A 21,462-nucleotide genomic window follows, 5' to 3' on the forward strand; every position below is an offset into this window, starting at 1 on the left:
ACCTATTCTTAAAAACCTCCAATGACGGGGATTCCACAACCTCCCTTGGAAGCCTGTTCCAGACCTTAATTATCCTTATGGTTAGAAAGCTTTTCCTAATGCCTAACTTAAATCTCTCTTACTGCAGATTAAGATCCATACTTCTTGTCCTACCTTAAGTACTCATGGAGAACAATTGCTCACTGGGCTCTTTCTAACAGCCCTTAACGTAGTTGAAGGCTATCTGGGCCCCTTCTCACTGTTCTTTTCTCAAGATGAAACATGCCCGGTTCTTTTAAACTTCCCTCACAGGTGAGCTTTTCTAAACCTTTTATCATTTTTTGTTGCTCTCCTCTGAACTCTTTCCAATTTGTCCACTTCTTTCCTAAATTGTGGCACCCAGAATTGGATGCAGTACCCTAGCTGGGACCTCGCCACTGCCAGGTAGAGGAGGACAATCACCTCCTGTTTCTTACCTACAACAGTCCTGTTACTGCACCCTGGAATGATATTAGCCTTTTTTGCAGCTGCATCACACTGTCGACTCATATTCAATTTGTGATCACCCTAAGCCCCAGATCCTGTTCAGCAGTATCGCCACCTACATGGTTATTCCCCAGTCTGTAGCTGCATATTTGATTTGTCCTTTCTAAATGTAGTGCTTTGCATGTGTCTTTACTGAATTTCATTTTTTTGACCAATTCTCCAAGTTGTCAAAGTTGTTCTGAATTCTAATCCTGTCCTCCAAAGTGCTTGAAACCCCTCGCAGCTTGGTATCATCTGCAATTTATATAGGAATATGCTCCACTCCATTATCCACGTCATTAATAAATATAATGACTTCTACCAGAGCCAAGACTGACCCCTGTGGGACTCCACTTAGTACACCCTCCCACTTGACAGCTAACCTTTGATAACTACTCTAATAGGATCTTTCAGCCAGTAGAGCATCCACCTCATAGTCCTTTCCTTTAGAGCACATTTCCCTAGTTTGCTTTGGAGAATGACAGAGATGCCTTGGGGGCCTTCTCGTCACGCTAAAGGTGGTGTGATTTTCACCGTGGGTAACTAGTGTGTGAGCTGTCCCGAGATAACACCACAGTGAAGACCAGGCTTGTCAGTTTTACAGTAAGGGAAAGGCAAGGTGAACCCACAGTGTGGAACTTAGCTGGCTTACCTCGTGGTCATTAAAGTGCCTTGTTTTCACTGTGTTTTTGCTCTGGGCCAGGGCCGGCTCCAGCTTTTTTGCCACCTCAAGCGGCAAAAAAAATAGAAAAGAAAAAAAACGGTTGATTTCCGGCTGAAGTGCTGCTGAAGAGAAGACGGAGTGAAGGACCCGCAGCCGAAGTGCCGCCCCAATGCCGGATGGACTGCTGCCCCTTTGTATTGGCTGCCCCAGGCACCCGCTTCCTTAGCCTGGAGCCAGCCCTGCTTTGGGCTCACTCATTTACCCCAAGGCAAATCACACACCTTTTGGGCAGGGAAGAGCAGGCCTGACTGTTTGTTTGTATTCAGGTTGGAAAAGCCCTTCTCTCTTGATGCCACAATGTCTGATGCATATCCAGTAGGAGTTTCTCCCTCTTCCTTATTTGCATTTTCTCACCCTACTAATATAGGGGTGTCCTCCTATAGGTGAGTATATCAATGATCTCAACTTATTTTCATATATGTCAGTTCCTTGCTATGGCACTCTTGTGGTTCAGTATCTGTAGCCCTGAAGAATACTGGGCCTCATCTTGGGACAAGAACCTGTCAAGCCTCAAAGTGAGAGCTGGGAATTCTTAAGTAATCAATATAATTAATACATAATGTACAGATCAGGCAACACTCTGCATGGCTGAGGGACAGCCATAGCACCGAGTGTTTGGGCCAAATTAATCACCAGTGTAACTCCATTGACTTCAACACCAGGGATGAAGGGGAACCTATAACACATGCGGCAACTTGTCATGGAAGGATCTGGCAACTGGTCCGGTCCGAGTAAATGCAATCACATCAAAGAATGTCAACAATCATCTTTATATCCATAACTAACAGGTACTAAGAGACTTGCAGCCTGAACGGAAAGCTGCCAAGAAAGGGAGTGGCTGAAAGTGGAGCTCATCACATTCACATTTGGTTTCCACCCACAATTATTTCTTAATATAATATAAAGTCAAATTAAAATGCAGAGGATAAGGAGAACTGAATTATCACTACTAAGCTTCAATATGCCTCTGAAAGCCTCTTTCTGGAAAGAACAAGGTCAGAGATACTAAATTCAGTCCCTGATGGTAGGTCAGGGCAGGTTGGAAGTGTCCCTTTATCATTATGGTGAGCAGGAGTCTCCTCCAGAGGCCACAGAAATCAAAGGAAAGACTGCCCATTGACTTCAGTGGTTTTGTATTGAGTCCAAGAAGAGCTAGCTAGTCATAATTTCTATTGCAGCCATGTTGTATTTTATCTTAAAACAATAAACATGGATTTTTATTTAAAACAGTAATTATGATAGAGAAATTAGTGAGTGAGCAGAGTGAGTGTAAATTAATGTTAAAATTAATGAGCTCAACAATTGAGTTATCCTTGTAATACAATTCTAGCAAATCTTTTTTTAAATTCTCATTTGTGTGCCTGCACGGAGATCATTAATTTTTAAAAAATCAGCCATAAGTCAAATTCCAGAGCTTATCACCATATGGCCCAACCTCCAATTCTTCATTAAAGATGGTCAGCTCTTCACAGGGTACGATTCACCACTGGGCAGACTGCCAACAGATGAATTTCACCCATAGGGAATAAATTATTTCATGAGTTTGGCCCTTTATTTCTGTACAAAAATTCTCTGTGAAGAGACACAGATTGTTATGAACACATTACGCTGGCAGACGAGATGACAGTTCACGCCAAAGTCTCCACGTCTCAATGGAACACTGACAAATACATGGCTGGAATCTGTCTGGCCCACTTGCCTATTGGTGGTGTCAAAAGAAGTACAAGAACGTGTTTAGTGTTTAGATTATTGAATGCCTGTGAATTGCTGCATTAATCCCAGTTATAACCTCTGTATCCCATATTGTAAGGGAATATTTGAGTAGTTGTATTGTGAGCCTCTAACTGTGTAAGTCACCAGACAGGAGAGATATTAATTAGTGTGAATGGCTGATCTCCTACAGAAGGTCTTATGTGCTGCCCAGCAGGAAAGGTCCATTGACACCAGACAGACTACTGTGGAACATTAAAGAGGACAAAAGGTGTCTGTTGTTTTGCTTTCACCCCGCATGTTCCCACCCTACCCATGAAAGTGAGTCATGCACGTGGATTCCTCCTGTCAGCTGACTTTGAAGCGCAGAGCACATGGCAGGAAGGGGATAAAACCCCCAGACAGGAACTTGGTATCTCCATGCAGCTTGGACTCTTGAGGACAAGGTTTTTCTAGACATAAGCAAGAGCTTCACAGCCTGGGTTAGCCCCACAGGATGTATAGAACCAGCTTTAACCTTGTAAATAATTCTCTAAATTTCCTCTTCCTATTTAATAACTCTTCAGATAGATTATTATAGAATTGGCTGCAAGTGTGTCCTTTCCCACGATGTCTAAGGTGCAAGTCACCAGAGATAAGTGATTGGTCCTTTGGGGGTGGGAATAACCTGAATATCGCTGTGATTCTTGGCGTGAGGGACCATCTACCACAGAGGTATGCTCAGATGAGTGGAGAGCTTGACTGGAGAGAGCAAGGGGACTGTCTGATTCCGTGTTGAGGTTGTTGTAGTGCCGGAGGAGTTTACGCTTCATAACTGGTTGGTGAAAGCTAAGTGCAGAACTCACAACCAATTTGGGGTGTATGCCCTGGTTCCCTAACAGTCTGCTCTGTGGCTGAGTCACTGCAAGCAGCATTGCACATCTCGTACTCACTGTTGTTTGACGAACATTGTATGTTACTGTATATCAGCCTACGCTTTTTTCAAAAGCCAATTCCTTTCAGCTGCCTCTTTAAGACGCTAATGGTGTGACTGGCCACTCCACTACATGTCACCTAGACCCCTTGGTATTTGTCATCCAATCAGACAGCAGCCAAACTGTTATAAACAAGAGGCAGGACATGATTATTTGTTGCACAAGGAACCCCTCACACAAAGGCTGTGAAGTCAATCACTCAAAAGTGAGGAAATGCCAGACTTTAGCTTGCCACCTCCATTCGCCCCCCCTTGTGCCTATGTGTTAAGATACAGTCATTCATTACATGGTGGCATGCTATCCTTTCCACAGGACCCGTGTCACTCAGGGCAAAGGGCAGGCTGTGCTCTGGGAAGGAATCAGGGTGGTTAGAGAGGCTGCTGTCTGTAGAACGCTGCTCTCACGGGTTGCAGAAGTTGGAAAGTGCGCACTTATTCCAGTTGCCGGGAGATGCTGGGCCTTTTCCTCTTGTTTCTGTCTTACCACCTTGCAGCTCCTCCTCTTCCCTGCTACCCCTACCACCACCCCCCCCCCCGCCCCTGACTTCTGCTCCTCTGCCCACCCTTGTTCCTATTTCCCCTCCATCTTCAGCCCCCCTCTGATCCTGCTGCTCTCCTCCATCCCATCTCCTGCTCCAAAGCCCTCCCCTCAGGCTTCTATCCTTGCTCACTGTAGTAAGTGAAGGCCCTGATAAAGGCCCAGTATGAAGCCTAAGACCTGAACTAAAGTAATGGTCAAGACTTTGCTAACATAAAGCAAAGTGAAGCTGTGAGCCAGAGGCAGGCCCTGCTCACAGGAGCTGGCAAGGAAAGGGCTGATGCTACAAGAAGATAGGTACCTAAGAGGTACTGAACACTAGAGATCAGAACATTCACATACTGGCACATTCCACACAGATAACAAGGAACAGGCCGACCCATCCCAATGACGGGGGCAAAAGGGTAATATGATGGATAGAGTTGTTTTGATCGAACCAACATGTACAAGGTGAGAGGCGGCACCTTACTACGTAGAGGGGTTGTACCTTGCTACGTGGAAGGGTTGTACCTCAATACGTCAGGAGTGATGTGTAACTTGTTTGTACCTGTGTATAAGAATGCATCCCTGGGGCGATGTCTTTGTCCGGCCTAGGGGGCAGTGGAAAGTCCCGCCACTAACTGAGTCGAGTCCATTGACCGGGGACACTTTCTCGTAGTATGCCCTGTAGAGTAACAATCTGGAGGGAACTGCAATTGTGTCCATACAGCAATAAACCTGGCCGACGTGCCTTCGTACCTTACTAGACTCTGTGGTCATTGGGGGTTCTCTCGGGGTCTGCTGTGTCAGCTATCTGCGCAGAGCTGGGGCAGCACACAGAGAGAACACATGCACGCAGCCGAGTGATACCAACGAGGAGAGAGTAGAGCAGAGCACCACACCGGTAGCCTCTGACAACACACCTCTGACAACACTCACCCTGCATCTCTTCCCCTGCACAGCCTGTTCCTCAGCCTTCTGCATGGAGCATGCTCAATGCAGACAGAATCTTCAGAGAATTTAGCTGCCAAACTCTAACATGATTCTACTGAGCATGTGCAAACAGGGATTTTTTCAGGGATTTGGCAAAATTTGGGCATATTTTCAGAGGGATGGCAAAAGGCACCTCCCTGACCCTCTGCCAAATTTCAAGCCTCTTCTCCAAAGCATGGAGGTGCTACAGTGTCTCACTGAAACAGTTCTAACTGGCTAAATAACATATTTTCCCTAATCTTGTTCACAGAACTGTCTGAATCATTTTAACTGAAGCTTTCCAAAAAAAAAAAAAATTGGTCTGATGCCAACAGCTGGCAAGAAAAATTTTAGCCTGGAAGATTTAAGTTTGACAAAATTCAAGTAACTGCAAACATGGTCTTATAATGGAAATGTCTGCCAACCTTAACTAGAGGTGTCACTACCTGTGGTGCCTGTAATTACTTGACAGTCCCAACTACAGCTGGTGAGGGAAAAAAGAGTGAAAAGTGGTTGGGACTTTGAAATTTTTTTACTGATATTTCTGAAATTTCAAAGAACTGTTTCAAGCCTCAAAATTTTTTAACAGGCTTCATCATTGGTTGAAAACCCCAAACATTTGGGGTATGCAAAGACATAGCTACAGCTGCACCACATCTGGTGAAGACGTTCTCCTATCGGCATAATAAAACCACCTCCTATGAGCCTCAGACACTCTCCTGCTGATATAGCACTGTCCACACGGGCGCTTATGTCAGTGTAATTTATGTCGCTGGGGGTGGAGGGAGCGTTATTCACGCCCCTGCATGACATAGGCTATGGCTACACTACAGCTTAAGTGTCTAGTACACAGTCAAACAGCAAATCAATGGGGGAGCTGGGAAGAGAACTCTGGTCTTGATTCCCAGCCTGGCCCCGGGGTCATGCCTCCTCTTTGGACTCTGGCTGGTTGGTCAAAACCTTTTCAGTGGGAAAGTGGTTTAGCTTTCAGCTTCTGGAGGGGACCCTCTCCCCACAACCGGCTCAGTGATGGGGTTCCACCAGGCAGCTCGGCATTTACAGACTGCACACGCAGCACCCTGCAACGTTCCGTGCCTCTCGCACTAGTGAATGGAGAGAGCTGGTTCTGCTGAAGCATTTGTTACTAGAAAGAGGACTGCAGTGGCCTCTATTTCATTTCCCTGAGCTCAGCGTCCGTGCAGGGACCCTTCTTGCACTGACCGATTTATAGCGGAGCTTGAGGAGCGAGCGGGCTCTCTGGCAGAGTGGCAAGAAGCAGCTTTGTCTGCATTTGACAGAATAACTCAAGAAAATTAGGGCTGTGTTCAAGGGCAGCTTGGTGATTTAAGGCTCATATGGAGCATAACTATAACTTGGGCTTTACTGCCGCTCTGTGTGCTGTCCCCGCTGGGAAGTGAGGGGGCTAACCAGGGTTAACACCCCTGCTCCCATAGTGTGAGAGCAGGGGCTGTTTTTTTTAAATGGAAGCTTGGAATCTAGACATGACACCAAGATTTGCTGGAAGCCCAAATCCTCAGCATTCAACAATTTTCTTATTATGTAGCCAGCAATTGTCCCAATATCAAAACTTTGATTTTCCCTCTGATCCCCTCTTCTTTGTCACAAGAACCTATCCCAGCTGACTGTAATGTCACTTTACCACCTACACTTGACAGCTTTGCCCTCCCCGTAGCAGTGGGCAAACAAACAGAGATGGACAGGGTATAATTAAAGAATTATTTCTTCAGTGACATCAGATTTCCTTCTCTTTTCTGCAATAATCCTGCTGATGGCAGTTCTAGCTCCTATTTAGCAGGTAGGAGGAGTGTCTTACTGTGCTCGGAGCGAAACTGGATTTGATTTGTCTAAGTTCTGAACCTTTGAGAATCACACTGGGTGCATGCAAAGTGCTGCTGGTGTGGATTTTAACAGCTTGTAGCAGAGGGGGGCCGGACACGGTTAAATTAGTAATGTAGAGAAATATGTAGCAAACATGAGCAGTGAATGAGACCAGACAGGTTGACAGGTTGGCTAGACTAGGCAGGGGGCATTAGACTAATTAAATAACAAAAGGGGAAAGTGAGGAGAGGGAACAAGCAATCCCCCGATTAGCACAAAATCACCATGTTGGGAACAAAATGAATCAAGACAGCAAAGGACGTGAAGTAAGGAATTTTTTGGTTGCCTATACACCAATGCTAGGAACCTGGGTAAGAAACAAGAGGAAATAGAATTGCTCATTTAGGAGCATAAATTCAGTCCAGTGAGTATTGCTGAAACTTGGTGGGAAGATCCACATGGTTGGAATGTTAAAATCCGTGGTTATAACCTATTTAGCAAGGATCAAGTGAGCAAAAGGGCAGGAGGCGTGGCACTATGTAAAAAATGGCATTGCCAGTTTCTGAGTCACTGTCAACTTGGAAGAAAAGGACCTTGGATGCTTATGGCTCAGTGTCCAAACAGCTAAAGCACAAGATGGAGTATTAACTGGCATCCACCACAAACCACCAAATCACACTAGAGAACAGGATGACCGGCTCCAGGCACTTATCTAGAATGCGTAGGAAAGAAAGCTGTGGGTGCTGCTCCTGGGTGACTTCAATCTGAGTGACACATGCTGGAGGTCTCATGGTGCCAGTACTAAAAAGTCCTTGGAATTTCTCAAAACATAGGTGACTATTTCCTAACGTGAAAAATCTTGCATCCAATACTGGAGAATTCTATATTAGACCACATCTTCACAAGTAAAGAGGAATTGATCACAGATCTAAATTAGTGATAGCTTAGGTACAAGTGATCATGACTTGACTAAACTTGGTATGTGCAGACCAGTAATCTACCTACTTGGTGCTTTAAACAGGTCAATTTCACAAAGCTGACTAGACTTTATGAGCCAGATTAGTTGGAAGAAGGAATTTTAACAGGCAAATTTGAAAGATAATTGGGAACCGTTTAAGAACATTTCACTGGATGCTGCAAAAAGCCACAATCACACAACTGAGGAAGAAGGCCACACTGGTTAAAAAACAACCTGGCTCAAAGAGGAAATGCAAGCAGCCATAAAACAGCCACATTTATCTAGAGCTATCTAGAACAAACGGAAGAAAGGGAAGTTGACAGTAATGAACAGAAATCCCAAACTAGAACTGTAAAAAATTGATATGGGAAGCAAAGTGATGAAAGGAGAAATCTGTGTCCAGCCAAGTTAGGGACAATAAGAAGGAGTTTTTATAAGTATATTAGCAACAAAAGGATCTCTAGCAATGATATTGGTCCATTACTGTGACAGAAATGTCAGAATGGTCAGTAATAATGCAAAGAAAGCAGAAGTGTTCAATAAATATTCTGTATTTGGGAAACAGCCAGATGTATTCAGATCAGATGGTGTTAAAATACTTTCCCATTCCAAAATTAATTAAGGAGCATGTTAAACAGCAGCTACCCCAGCCAGACATTTTAAAATCAGCAGGTCTGGCTAACTCGCATCAAAGTTTAACTGTCCAAAGAGCTCTTTGGCCAGCTCTTTTAACATTGATTGTTTCTAAGTCTTGGAACACTGGGGAAGTTCCAGAGGACTGGAAGAAAGCTAACATTGTACCATTATTTTAAAGGGTAAATGGGATGACCTATCAGCCTGACATCAATCCCGGGATAAATAATGGAATGGCTGATACAGGACTCAAATAATAAAGACTTAAAGGAGGGTGTCATAAACAGATAGCTAAGGGTTAATGTCTCTTTCATCTATAAAGGGTTAACAAACAGTGACCTGCAAACACCTGACCAGAGGATCAATCAGGAGACAAGATACTTTCAAATCTCGTGGAGGGAAGCCTTTGTATGTGGGGTTTGGGTTTGGCTTTGTTCTCTCTGGGTCCTGGATGGGGCTAGAGGTGCAACCAGGTTTCTGCCAATCTCCCTGCTACAGTCTCTTATCTATTCGGAATTGTGAGTAAGAAAAGGCGGTCATAGTCTTTTAATTTGTTTTTTTTTTTCATTTACATATGTGTACTTGCTGGAAGTAGCTTAAATTGTGTTTCTGCTGGAGAAAGTTTCTTTCTATTGTTTATAAGTTGAAAGACCCTGTAACTGTTTACCATCTAAAGTGCAGAGATAAACCTTTTACTTTTTTCTTTCTTTTTTTATTAAAAGTTTTGCTTTTAAGACCTGTTTGACTTTTTTCTCCTAGTTAAGGTTCAAGGGAATTGGTGGGGAAAAGGGAAGGATAAATTTTCCCTTTGTGTTAGATTCACGCAGCTTGAATCTGTACGGCCTCTGGGTGAGGGGGAAGGTAACACTCCTCTCGGTGTGGTGATTCAAGAAGTTGAATCAGGTGATCTCCTAGTGTTCCCAGGGCGGGAAGGAGCTGGGAGGAAGAAGAGAGGGGGAAGGGAATGGTTTATTCCCCTTTGTTGTGAGACTCAGGGAATCTGGGTCTCGTGGTCCCCAGGGAAGGTTTTGGGGGGACCAGAGGGTATCAGGCCCTGGAAAATTCCTGATTGGTGGCAGCATATCAGACCTAAGCTGGTAATTAAGCTTAGGGAAACTCATGCTAGTACCCATATTTTGGACGCTAAGGTCCAGAATTGGGAATTATACTATGACAGAGGGTAATATAATTTATGACAATCATCCTCAGTTTATGCAAAATAGATCCTGTCAAAGTAACAATTTTTTTTGCGTGACATTTTGATTAAGAAACTTGAACGATACAAATTCAACACAGTGCACATTAAATGGATTAAAAAGTGGCTAAAATATAATTGTAAATGCAGAATCATTATTGAGCAGATGTTTCTAGGGGGGATTGGTTCTTGGCCCTACACTATGTACAATGACCTGGAAGAAAATGAAATAATCACTCATAAATTTTGCAGATGACAACAGTTTGGGAGAGTGTTAAATAATGAATAGGACAGGTCCCAGATCTCTCTGTATCTGGATCACATGGTAATCTGGATGTAAGCAAACAAGGTGAGTTTTAATCTGGTCTAATGTAAAGTCATACATTTGGGAACATAGAATGCAGGCCATACTTCCAGGATGAGGGACTTTATCCTGGAAATCAGTGACTCTGAAAAAGACTGGTAATCATGGTGGACAAACATGAGGTCCCAGTTTGATGTTGTGGCACACAGAGCTAACATGATCTTTGGAATATTGAGTAGGAATAGAGAGGTCATGTTACCTCTGGATTTGGCTTTGGTGTGACCACTACTGGAATACTGCGTCCAGTGTTGCTGTCCACAATTTCAAGAAGAACGTTGACATATTGGAGAGAGTTCAGAGAAGAGCCACAAGAATGATGAAAGGATTGGAAGAAACATCCCTTACAGCGATAGACTCAAGGAGCTCAATCTATTTATCTTAACAAAAAGAAGGTTATGAGACAATTTGATCAAAGCCTGCAAGTCCTACAAGGGGAACAGAATATTAATACTAGAGGGCTCTTCAATCCAGCAGACAAAGGTATAACAAGATCCAGTGGCTGGAAGCTGAAGCCTGAGAAATTCAGACTAGAAATAAATCGTACATTTTTAACAGGGAGTAAGTAACCACTGGAACAACTTATCAAGGGCTGTGGTGGTTTCTCCATCACCAGGCATTTTAAAATCAAGATGAGATGTTTTTCCTAACAAATCTGCTCTAGTTCAAACAAATCAATTTAAGGCAGCACTATGGCCTGTGTTCTACAGAATAGATGATCACAATGACCCCTTCTGGCCCCATAATCTATTTTAGTGTAAGCTGAAAATCGTGACAAAAACAGAATCTGTTTCTGAGGCTGTAAAAATACTGTATTATTTGGTATTATTTGCATCCAGCCCTTGATCATGGCATGTACAAGCAAATCGTATCCACACAAAGACATGGGCAGGATTAGGGCTGCACATAAAAATAAACTCCCTTTTTGATTTTTTCCCCCAAGTGCATTGCCTGGAATCTTAATGTTCTCTCAACTTTCTCAAAGATGAAACGTGTGTCTCCGGATAACAAAGACACAGAGAGATTGAACCTAGCTTGCGCGACTAGCATCAGCTGCCTAGTGGAAGCTAGTTTTTAGAATCAGACAGAAGATTTTAGGGATGTACATTATGAAATAGCTTGAAAACCCTGGTTACAAATGGACCTTCCTGACCTGCACCACTGATAGTTTATCCCGGTCATTAATGAAGAGCAAATGCCAGAGCTGAGCCTCTTTGCTTTAGGTATTGATTGTATCTTAAACAGCAATCAGGGACCCTAGCCCATGCTTAAGGGATCATTGCTTTTCTCAGGTGGTTACAGTCCCTCAGCCTGCAGTCATAGGACACAGAAGCAGCCCTGGACATGCCATAATCCCCTGCAAATGTGTGGTGTGGATCAGAAGTGTGATACTATTCACCAGTCTGCTCCATCAGATACAGGGTGTGGAGGACTGTCATAAACTTAATTGCTGAGTGCAATAAAGTGAATCCCTCTATGCCTTCTTTTTACCGTCTGATCTCATTTGAGTGCTACACATGCTGAATTACATCATGAGGGCAGCAAAAGTAAATCGTTTTTCAAAGAAGCAGTACAATGTGGACTATCAAGGATAAATATATGTAAATTGCCATGGAAATCACACTGTTCGAGCTTTAGCAAAACTAAACAGTTGCCAAAAGGCATTTAGAATTCCAGAGCTTATTGCACAAGGCATTAAAAAAGGTCAGTGTTTCTTGAAATAAGGATCTTTACAAATAAACACATTTGCTCAAGACTTGGTGAGTCATGCGGGAAAGGAGCTCAGAGCACTTTCAGTGTAATGGTTTTGACAGGCCATGATCAGGGTGATCTTCTCATGTTTACAGTTCATCAATAGTTTTTCGAGCAGTACAGTCAATCTTTAAACCAGGTTTAGTCAGGGAGGAGAGTTGGCAGCTTGTTTTCCCTGAAAAAATGCTATTATGTTTCTTTTTTTCTTTATGCCGTGCATTTGATGATAAGTATTTGAACTTCAGATATTAGACTGTCACTCAAACACTTGCCACTTTTTTTCCTTCTGTCACATCTCCTTAACAGTATAAATATTTGACGTTTATAGTTTGTGCACTTAAAGAAAGTGTATCTATCAAAGCCTATTTATTGCAGGGGATTCGGTGTGTAATGTGTTGGGCCTGTGTTTATACGCTGGTTGGAAACGATTGTGAACTGCAGCTTCAGGTTCAAAATTCATATTTAACTTACAAGCCAGAAAGATTGAAGGCGTCTTTCTTCAGTGATGTACATTTCTTTCCCCAGATTAGAAACCCAGCCTTTCCAGGGCCTTATCTATCTTAATGCTCATCTGAACTCCCCACATCTAATGTATGTATCCTTACAGCCCCCCCAGGAGGCAGGGCAGTGCTGTTATCCCCAGTTTACATATGAGGAACTGGGGCCCACAGAGACTAATGCCAAGATTTCCAAAAGTGACTAGTGGTTTGGGATTTGAGGCCCCCTAAAGCTAGACAATTCTGAGCATCTACCCTCTAAAAATCAGCCCCTTTAAAAGGCATCTCCAGTTGGGCAACCAAAATCACTAGCCACTTCTGAAAAAATTGGCCTAAATGACTTGCCCAAGGTCTCATGGGAAGTCTGTGGCACAGCAGAGAACTGACTCCATGTCTCCCAAATCCCGTGCTAACACCTTGACTACTGGATCATCCTTATAATGGGCAAAGCAGAGCCCACTATATTATTTGAAACACCCAATATAGTTCACCTCTCTAAAAGGACCCTGGTTTTGTGGTCTGTATATTGACATTTATTTCACTGGTGTATCCTTTGGTTTGGCATTTTTGAGGGAACCCCCTTCTCATGCCCCAAAATATGTTTACTGACTCAAGAACGTCTACAGAATTTGTAAAATGGCCTTAAGATGGAGAGATGTTCTACTGAATCAATGCACAAATGACATTTGGGGAAAAAATCATATTTCATATTAGCAAGTAGAAAAATAAATATTAGTATGGCAAGTCTGAATGAATTTCCATAGAAGGAAACATACAGGTCATCCCTTACCAACTGCTGTCCATCATGGGCAACCTCAAGCTAATTTTAGTCTAGAAAATAGGTTTAAGAACAATCCCTGATGGGAAAAATCCTATATAATTGAAAATAAAATTAGAACCTCTCTGTAGGGTTTCTTTGGGGACCATCTTACAGGATTAAATGGAGAATTATAGTGGTTCTAAAGGATGCTTTCAAAACCCCCAAAACCTACAGAAAGATTCTCATTAGCTGTTAAATTCTTTAGGTTTTTAGAGTAACTTCTATAGAACATTATTGGTTTCACCCCATGACATACTATAGGATTTTTCCATAAGTAAACTTTCCGCCACAGCTAGCCTCTGTGCTTTGTGCCTGGGCTGGGGGCAGCAGAAATGTTAGCTGTGGGGATCCTGCATGTTCTGAAGAGTACATCAGCGCTCTATGGCTCTGTGAGGCAGTCGTGCATTATCACAATTGACGTTAGAGACGTACTGAGTACGGTACTAACCTTCTGTTACCCACAGATCTGGAGGATGGGAGTCCATCTCATTTAACCTTCTATCGCAGCTGCCTGTGCTCTGGCCCAGACTCAAGGATTTAACCAGCCTGAAACGGACTTGGTGTGAATCAGTGGTGTTTGTAATGCCAAACCACCCCCTAGCCAGCTAGTGTCCTTCTGAGGGCTCAGTGTCCTCTCAGGCCAGGTCTCAGGATTCTCTTAGCTATAAATTAGCCTGCCTCCCTCCAAGGTTTCTCAAATCTGACTCAAAGCAGAAAGCATTTCGCTAGAATAACTCTGTGGCTTTGAAACAATTCAAACTCCCACTTGGTTTTTCTTTCTGGAAGGCAGTTACTGAATATAGATATGAAGAGGGGGGAGGGGCAGAGCGAGATACTTTGATGGATGGAAGAATGGATGGATAAATTCAGATTATGCACCAATTCTTGCTCATTAATTCTTATTGTAGAGTAACTATATTTGAATCCCAATTTTGCTTCTGTTGAAGCTAATGGAAATTTTGCCATCAACTTCAATGGCAGCAGGTCTGGGCCTGGAATAGTTACTATTCAGTTCTTCTCTTGAGACTTGTGGGGGGTGGGAATCATATCTCCGGAGCCCGACAGCAAAATGGTTTTCAAAGGTATGATACCTCCCCTGGCAGTAGGGAAGTGCCAGGAGAGCTACCTATTGCTACATCTGTCCAACAGGTGTAGCCAGTGCTGATCCAAGCCCAGCCATGCCCAGAGCTATGTCCTCAGGTGAACCCCCACCCACAGTGCTCCCCATATGCTTGCCACTCAATATGGTTGCCCCCAGCATGGGTGTTGCCCCAGCTCCACAACACACAGCTGTGTTAGCGTGACCCTAATTAGCCCCTAAATGCTCAGTAGCAGAACGTCTTTCCCAGGTAACAGTTATTGAAAGTGACACCACTTCTAACGAGTCTGTCACAGTTATAATTCAGTATCTAGACATTATGCTCATGAAATGTTCCTGCCTCACTTTTATAGAACACCAAAAACAAGATTAAAAGACCATTGTTACAGTTGCAAAGTCAAGTACTCAAAAGTTAGGAGACACCAGATTTAAGGTTGTCTGAGCAACCTTAATCCCACTTCTGGATGTGTGTGCATTACAATACAGTCTCTAATTACTCAATTATATACTTTGTTTCCCCGGAATTTTTTGAAAATCTCTCCCTATATCCCTGTGATGAAACCTGCCCTAAGTAACAGCCTAAGAAGAGACCTGCTAAAAGTTGTTGCCACTTTGAATCTGGTCTTTAATAAAAGGTTGGATCAACTGTACAGAAAATCTTAGGAATACTTTAGTTCTTGCATAAGATGGGGGACTGCTTTAGACACAACAGGGTGATCAGCAACTTAGCGATACTTGAGAGATACAGATAGACTCATATGCTTAGTCACTACAGAGCTGCCCAGACACCAGGGTGATGGACATTACTGCAAAAGTATTCTATTCTCATTTGAAGGACATGCCAGGCAAGAACACTCAGGCAGAGAAAGATGAATTATTCATAGCACTGTAAAGGGATGTTACAGCAGGGCCTTACCCACACGATAGAACCTGCAGCACAGAGACCTCACAGAGCCCTGCCTATACAGGATGGTGCCTTGGGCATGGTGAGGGGCATCGGAGGGAACGCCTCTGAACTAACTGCCTGATATTATTGTAGCCTTTTTCCTTTTACTCCCCTCTCCTTCCTCCTGACATTTTCATTTGTTATCTTCACTGGTTAGTCCATGTCTAAAGCATAAGCCAGAGCACAGACTTAGCTACATGTTCGGTACAGTGCCAAGCAAACGTTGAGGTTCTGTAACACTAATGAATACACACTTCTTCTTTCTTGGAACACAACTCAATTGCAACTCTGCCAACCATCAGTGTGTCCTTGCATAATCGTATCCCTATCATTTTGGGATAGACCAGTCTGATTTTACCTCTTTTTACCTACACCTCTACCCCGATATAACGCTGTCCTCGAGAGCCAAAAAATCTTACCGCGTTATAGGTGAAACTGCATTATATCGAACTTGCTTTGATCCACCGGAGTGCACAGCCCTGCCCCCGCCCCCGGAGCACTGTTTTACCACGTTATATCTGAATTTGTGTTATATTGGTTCGCATTATATCGGGGTACAGGTGTATTAGTCCAATTCTGGTTTTACTGGGTATTTTAGTCCTTGTAAGAGCAGTAATTCACACATACATTGAAAATGTACAACAGTGGCATTCTGTGTCAAGAATGTCTCTCTTATCCTCCCACCCCGCAAGGGATTGTCAGAATCAAAAAGTATTCCATAGGTCATTTCTCCATGTGTACTTGCTTCCCCTAAACATTGCCTTTCCAGCATAAGAACCCCAGAGAATCCGCTCTCCTCTCTGGAAAGCCAAGATGAGGAGAAAAGGAGGACGAGTGATCTGAAGGCCAGGGACAGCGCAGATTTCGATAAACTGAAAAACCACCCAAACAAAGAACAAGAACGACTATGTGGGAAGGACAAAGGAAATAACACTTTGTAACCTCTCAGCAGAAAGGAGAATGAGAGTTCACAGGGGAATTGCCGCCACAGCAAGGCTTGTCACTTGGCTAAACAACCTGGGGACTAGCACCTGGAAGAGAATGCTCTGCAGTGGATTCACCATGCCCATGTGCCTTCTGACTGGGGAGTGTCTTACACCCACCTGGCACAGGAGTACAAGGCAGGGCAATAAAGAAGTTTCACACGTATCCTAGTTAACTGACTGGGGGCCTGGTCAATACTGGGAAGATTGTAGCAATTGCCAGTCACGTCCCAGCAAGAGATGCTTGTAAAGAAACAGAGACAAACGGCTGATCAATGCAGTAACATCCACCAGTAGCCATAGCAGACCAAATAAATACCATAGCGACCTTTCTAAGACAGGAATGGGGCAGCCAGACTGTGGCAATGCCTTTATCCCAGGCATAGATGATGAATTATACATGGGGGCTAAGAAGCAGCACCATCAGGGCAATAGTTTTTAAGAGGTGATATTGACAAATATGTCAATAATGGTAGCTATTTATTAGTAACCACTTTGGATATTCAGGGTTGGTTTTTTCCCATTGCAATTCAAGTCACAAATACATAGTAAAAATACACTCGCATGGCAATCACCAATTCACTAGAGAAACGTAAACTATGAATGTCTGAGAGCCACAGACACATCACCCTCAAATGCAACCAATTGTTATCTTATTATACTTTATAATATAATATACTTATATTTTTGCCAGCAGCAAAAGTCACAAGGTATGCCTGCCTGATGACATTATCCCTAATGTATGGCATTCCCAGGGACTTTGAAAACTGCAGCAAAATTGAATTTATATATTCCCCCATTTTGCTCTTCTCCTCTGCTCATAGGTTTGGAACAGCATGACATTTTCTGCTCTCATCCTAGTCTTTTGCACTAAATAAAAACAACTTGGCAACGTTTTTTTCCCCCCATGAGAAAATAGGGACATTAGATTAAGTAATATGGCTGCTGTAGACTGAGGAGCACCTCAAAGCAGGGAAATATCTCCTCTAATTTGATGACCTTTGGGTGTATTTCATAGGTGCTCAACTGATAGATAACTATGGAGAGGTGATCTTTGCACGGAAGGTTCCTAATTACATGCTCAGAACGAAACGTTCACCCAATCTGCTGAGCTCTTTAAAAAAAAAAAAAGAACTGGCCTAGCAGACTAATGCCACTGCTATAAAATGAGGATTCTCTGACTCTATGTTGCGCTTCTTCTACCTGACATACCATACTGAGTGTCTTTTATCCCCAGTTTCCTCTAACTTGTTCCACTTTTCTCTTTACTATGGTTCTTTTTCTTCAAGTATAAAACAAGTGTAAAATATTCTTGTCCAGTAAAATGGATAAGGCCTTACATTGTACTTACCTATATAGGGTTTGCTTATTTCATTGTAACTGCTATAGTTTTGTTTTCCTCCATACAATAAAAACATTTATTTAATAAAACTGAATAGCAATGGCTGATGCAAGGATTGTTGGAGATGGCCATCCCTTGCAGACCAAAATAGTAGCATTCTTAATTTTGTATTTGATGCCTAAATACCAAGGTGGAGGGGAGATCAGAAATATATAGAACCTGAGAACATTGTCATAAAATGTTACCTGTCCAGGAATCACAATCTATTTGCCTGTCCTTTACTATTATGATTACAAAAAATGCTTATATTTTCAAGCCTATTAAATGCAGTTACTCAGCCTGGGTGATGGGGGTGAATTTTGCAAGTCAGAGATAGAGAACCAAATAAAGGTATCATGCTACCTGCTGCAAAATGGAACAATATGCCATACTCATGAGCTCATTCTATCATTCCTTATTTGGAAGTGCTAACATGGAATAGCTACAGACTAGGTGCCTCTGAGGATGGGAAGTGGTTGAGGTGCAGATACGAAGTAGCCAACACACCACAAACTACTGGAAAAGTTCAAAAAGAACTGACAGCTGCAGTTCACCTGTCTGAAGCTTTAAAATTCTGCTACTGTTCCTTGTCCCTGGGACTGAAATTAAAATAGAACAATGGCAAATTAGTCTCACTTATGAGGCCGTCTGCAGTGAAACATGGTGAGAAAGTGAAATCCACTCACAGGGCAGTGATTGAAACAAGAGCAGAAAATGGTTTAACTTCACTCTGTCCTTGCTAGAGATTGAATGACTCCGTCAGTCTCAGAAGCAGCGCTGTAAGTTACTCACAGGACAAGATACATAACCCGGAATAACAGCTGCAGTTATTTATTTTGACCGTGCTTGGCTGTGGCATCCGCGAGTCTCACAGTAAATGATAAACATACAAAACATCAAGCTGACCTTACAGATGACTAGATTAAAATAGGGCTCAAGGCACATACTATACCTCAAGGGTAGTTTGTTAAAATACTCAGTAAAAACGTGAGCGCTACACCATGCCCTAAAGTGCATCAGAGTTGGTCTCTGGTGGAGAACTTGGGAAAGTCAGCTCCACAGGCAAAGCTGCTCCAGTGAGAGATGCCTTGCCTGTGATCCTGCAGAGGACAACCCCAGCAATCAACAACACAAGTGACTGGGCAGGATGCAGAGCCGAATGGAACACAGGAGGAAAGTGATTTGCAAAAGTAACCAGATCCTAGAGCATTCAAGGCTTCACAGGGGATGTCATGGTATAATTCCCCACTCTGAACCTTAGCGTCCAAAAGATGGGGTACCAGCATGAATTCCTCTACGCTCAATTACCAGCTTAGTACTTGTAGCGCTGCCACCAACCAGGAATTCCAGTGCCTGGTACACTCTGGTCCCCCTAAAACCTGGCCCGGGGACCCCCAAGACCCAGACCCTCTGGATCTTAACACAAGGAAAGTAAACCCTTTCCCTCACCGTTGCCTCTTCCAGACTTCCCCTCCCTGGGTTACCCTGGAAGATCACTGTGATTCAAACTCCTCAAATCTTAAAACAGAGGAAAATCCACCTTCCTCCCTCCTTCTCTCTCCCCCTCCCAGACTCTCCCTGAGAGAGAAAGTAATCCTAACAGAGAGAGAAATTAACCTCTCTCTCCCCCTTCCCTCCTTTCTCCCCAGCAATTCCCTGGTGGATCCAGACCCAGTTCCCTGGGGCCTCACCAGAATAAAAAAACAATCAGGTTCTTAAACAAGAAAAGCTTTTAATTAAAGAAAGAAAAACAGTAAAAATTATCTTTGTAAATTTAAGATAGAATATGTTACAGGGTCTTTCAGCTATAGACACTGGGAACACCCTCCCAGCCTAAGGATACAAGTACAAATTAAAATCCTTCCCGCAAAATACAAATTTGAACTCCTTCCAGCCAAATACTCATTTGCAAATAAAGAAAACAACCATAAGCCTAACTCGCCTAATCTACCTAGTACTTACTATTCTGGACATATAAGAGCCTGTATCAGAGAGATTGGAGAGAAACCTGGTTGAACATCTGGTCCCTCTGAGCCCCTAGAGTGAACAACAACCAAAAAACTAACAGCACACACACAAACTTCCCTCCCTCAAGATTTGAAAGTATCCTGTCCCCTGATTGGTCCTCTGGTCAGGTGACAGCCAGGCTTACTGATCTTGCTAACCCTTTACAGGCAAAAGAGACATGAAATACTCTTGTTCTATTAACCCTTAACTATCTGTTTATGACAGGGGACAACTAAGAGCTCAAACTGGACCAGAAGAGGAGGAGACACTGAAGGGAAATGAACCTGGCAGAAGACTATATAAGCCAATAAATGAGGCTCCAGCACCATTAATATTGTGCTGTTATTTGACAAGACGGGTGTAGATCTAACACCTCATAACATGAACACTGTTTTTCTTGCCTTTGTGGTTTGGGGTTCTAGATCCCTGGGGTTCATATTGCACTCCATAGCATGGTATCCGGGCACGGGTGCAGAGCTGATTCTGGGCTCTCTAAAAAGGGCTAAAAACAAATAATTGTTGGCAAGAGTGGTTTCCATGGAGATGGGCCAATGGGTTTGGACAGAGAGGCCCATTATATAACTGCACGTATGTGCATAATGTGTGTGCACAATGACTGTACTTTGGTTTATAGTCTCAGCAACTGCACACACACATTTGTCTTTTTGCACCAGTATGGAAATCTCTGTCTTAGTGTCAATATGGATGTCTGTTTCTGCTTTGGGGGGATAAGGTCTGGTTTTTCTGGGCTGCATTTTGCAGAAATCAATCCTTTCCTTTTTATTTTTTTGTCATCACAGAATACGTGAAAGCAGCAATGAATCCTGTGGCACCTTATAGATGCATCTGATGAAGTGGGTATTCACCTATGAAGCTCACGCTCCAAAACGTCTGTTAGTCTATAAGGTGCCACAGGATTCTTTGCTGCTTTTACAGATCCAGACTAGCACGGCTATCCCTCTGATACTTGACAGAATATGTGGTAATTCGAAGACAAAAAATCTTTTTGATGTGTGTTGGGTGGGCCAAGGTTAATTTCACTTCAGATAATTATCCCTTTATATTAATTTCATACATTTGTCAAGCAAGGTCACAATCCAGTCAATTGTAGCCAATATTCAATATTTTCCCCTCAGAAATTCCATTTGACCCAAAATAGATGTGCATGTCAAGTGATGTTTATGTTTCCTTTGGGTAATGGCAACAAGAGGTTAACGCTTTCAAGCAGGCTGCTTTGTATTTTCCTAGGATATAAATATCCATCAGGACATGGAATGTGCTTTAAAATAAAGCAGAGCCCTACTTGCAGATTATATTTCTAAAATATTAAATTTAAAATGTTTGAGCTGATCTACCTAAGCATGTAGCTTAGAAGATAAGACTGTAAAGACTCATATGTGAATCATCAGGGCTAGTCCCACCAATCAATGATGTTAACACTTGTTTGTTATATAATCAATTTTAAATGATATAATGAGGAATGCAATAGTGTTCCTTAGCACAAACTCTGAAATGTCTTCTATTTATTGAGCTGTTGTGGAGCTCTGTCAATATACATGAGCAAAGAAAGAAGACACCAGTAATCAAACAG

At 42.9% G+C, this 21,462-nt stretch overlaps 2 protein-coding genes across 2 annotated transcripts in view; both read right to left on the minus strand.

Annotated features, from left to right (window-relative positions):
• LOC127058506 (troponin T, cardiac muscle-like) overlaps window positions 1–12,419 on the minus strand; it is a 195,071-nt gene extending 182,652 nt beyond the window's left edge. The window contains exon 1 of the mRNA XM_050968637.1: window positions 12,405–12,419. The gene's annotated coding sequence lies outside the window, so the exon portion shown is untranslated. The remainder of the gene's footprint in view (window positions 1–12,404) is intronic.
• CACNG3 (calcium voltage-gated channel auxiliary subunit gamma 3) overlaps window positions 1–21,462 on the minus strand; it is a 72,035-nt gene that overhangs the window by 36,616 nt on the left and 13,957 nt on the right. The window lies entirely within an intron of this gene.

The sequence above is a fragment of the Gopherus flavomarginatus genome, chromosome 9 (assembly GCF_025201925.1).
Source record: "Gopherus flavomarginatus isolate rGopFla2 chromosome 9, rGopFla2.mat.asm, whole genome shotgun sequence".
Taxonomy (NCBI): Eukaryota; Metazoa; Chordata; order Testudines; family Testudinidae; genus Gopherus; species Gopherus flavomarginatus.